Here is a 2,721-nt window from a genome sequence, read left to right on the forward strand (position 1 = left end):
GATGATGATGATGTTGGTGGTGGAGATAGAGATGATGATGATGATGATGATGATAGAAGATGATGATGATGATGATGGAGATAGAGAAGAAGAAGATGATGATGATGGAGATGATGATGATGACGATGGAATTGATGATGGAGATAATGATGATGGAATTGATGATGATGATGGAAATGATAGAGATGATGATGACGACGACGATGACGACGATGCTCTTAACAATTCATGATTCATGATTGCAGGATATTGTCCTTGGAATTTCTCATCCGTATCTTGCCTTTGTCCTGCGATCCCTCTCCTCGTCCTCGACCTCCTCCTCCTCCTCGACCTCCTCCTTGTCCTCGATATCCATGGAAGGAGAAGACACCAACGGCAATTGGTTGTCGTCATGTGAGATTTTTCAATCCTGGAGCTTCACGGGCAGCGAGGGTGAGAGGAAGAGCATAAGAAGGCGGAAAACTGCCGGGCAAACATGCGCGAGGTGAAAGCAAAAACGTTTCTTGCACATCCCTGCTGCAGCTTTTATCGCCTTCTTTCGTGTCTGGACCACTTCTACACGTGTTCTTCTTCTCTTCTTCCTGTCCTCCACTTCTTTACTTTATCTACACTTCTTTACTTCAACCTCACTTGTTTGCCTCAACTTCACTTCATCCTCGTTTCTTCACTTGATGTTGTTCTTGACTTTCGACCAATAGCAAGAGACTGTTTGTGGGCAATCACAACTTCGCGCAAGTTGTAGCAACAAGCTCACAAAACATCTCATGCGATAACTACAAGGAGCGATTCCTTTGCCGCGAGAGGCAGGACGGAAGAAAGGAAAATATCTACGACCTTCAGGTCCGAGAGGAGAGGAGGGAGAAGGATGGAATGCAGAGCGCAGGAGGGAGAGAGGAGAGGAGAGGAGGGAGGATGGAGTGGAGAGCACAGGAGGGAGAGAGGAGAGGAGAGAGGGAGGGAGTGGCAAAGTAGGAGGGTACAGGGGAATGAGAGGAACTGAGGTGGGAAGGAGAGAGAAGGGAGGGGGATTGAAAGGAGCGGCAGTGGAGGAGTGGGTGGGAAAGTGAAGTAGCATGGGAGAGGATATTGATGATGTTTACAGCCGCTGGAATGGGTTCACTTCCATAAGGGAGGAGGGGATGTAAGGGGAAGGAAAGACCTCAGTATATCCTTCTGGAGACAGGCACTGTCCTCCCTCCCTCCCTCCCTCCTCCCTCCCTCCTCCCTCCTCCCTCCTCCCTCCTCCCTCCTCCCTCCTCCCTCCCTCCCCCCTCCTCCCTCCTTCTTCCTCCTTCCCTCCTCTCCTCTTTCCTCCTGTCTCCTGCTTCCTACTTCCTCCTCCTCACTTCTCGCTGTCTGCTTGCTCCTTCCCTCTCTCCCTCTTGCTCCTCTTCCTCTCCCTTCTGTCTCTGCTGCTGCTGCTCTTCTTCCTGCTCTTGCCATCCTCTCCTTCTTCCTTCTGCTGCTGCTGCTGCTGCTCCTCCTCCTCCTCCTCCTCCCCTTCATCGCACCCCTTATCTCGTCCTGTTTCTGGACTGAAGTTGAACTCCTGCAGGAGGGAGGAGCAGAGGTAGACAGCGGCATCATGTGCCTTGCAAGAGACATCGGCATCCGACCAGGTGCTTTCTTGGACCTGACTTCTCCTCCAGCTCTCCTGCTCTCCTGCTCCATTCCTGCATCCTTCCTCTCTCCCTCTCCCTCTTCTCCTCCCCCTCCATCCCCCCCCTCCACTCAATCCTCTCTCCCTGCTCTCCCTGCTCTCCCTGCTCTCCCTGCTCTCCCTGCTCTCCCTGCTCTCCCTGCTCTCCTTTTTTCTCCTCCCTCCTCTCCTCCCTCCCCACTCCTACTCTCCTCATACTTCTCGTCAGATCGATTCTTCTGTGATGATCACCATCTGCTCTTCATCAATTCGAACTCAGCCAGAGTCTCCCAGTATGTACATCCTCCTCCTCCAACGTCCTCGTCCTCGTCCTCGTCCTCGTCCTCGTCATCCTCATCCTCATCCTCCTCGTCCCCGTTCTCGTCCTCGTCCTCGTTCTCCTGCTCTTCTCATCTATCCTCCCCACTTTTCTTGCTTCTTCCTCCCTCTCTTCTCTCCTCCTCCAAATCTTTCTCCCTGATATCAATCAGCTCTCCTCTCCTACCTCGATCTTGCTGGATCTCAACCTCTCTCTACCTACCTTCGCATTCAGTCTTCTCCTCCTCTGAGTTTCTTTCAGAGTTCTTCCCTTCGCTCGGTTTGACTTCTCTGCCACTTACACTGTCAAGGTGACCAGAACTCATGCTGCTGCTCATCCACCTCCTTTTCCTCCTTCCCCTCGTCTTGCTCCTCCTCCTCCTCCTCCTCCTCCTCCTCCTCCTCCTCCTCCTGCTACTGCTGTTGATCCTTGATGCAGGCGCTCATTGACTGCTGCGGAGCATCTTGGCAATCTCACTCCTGCTCGCTAAATGGTGGTTTCCGCGTCAGTCTACTGGCAGCAAGAGGAGGAGGAGGAGGAGGAGGAGGAGGAGGAGGAGGAGGAGGAGGAGGAGGAGGAGGAGGAGGAGGAGGAGGAGGAGCAGCAGCAGCAGGCGGAGTTCGTCGAGCATCACAAATGCGGTGAGAGAGGATAGAGACGAACGTCGGATAATTTGGAACTGGATCTGGTTGCTCCGCTCCTGCTCCAGCTCCTGCTCCTGCTCCTGCTCCTGCTCCTGCTCCTGCTCCTGCTCCTGCTCCTG

The sequence above is a fragment of the Guillardia theta genome, assembly GCF_000315625.1.
Source record: "Guillardia theta CCMP2712 unplaced genomic scaffold GUITHscaffold_60, whole genome shotgun sequence".
NCBI classification, from domain to species: domain Eukaryota; class Cryptophyceae; order Pyrenomonadales; family Geminigeraceae; genus Guillardia; species Guillardia theta.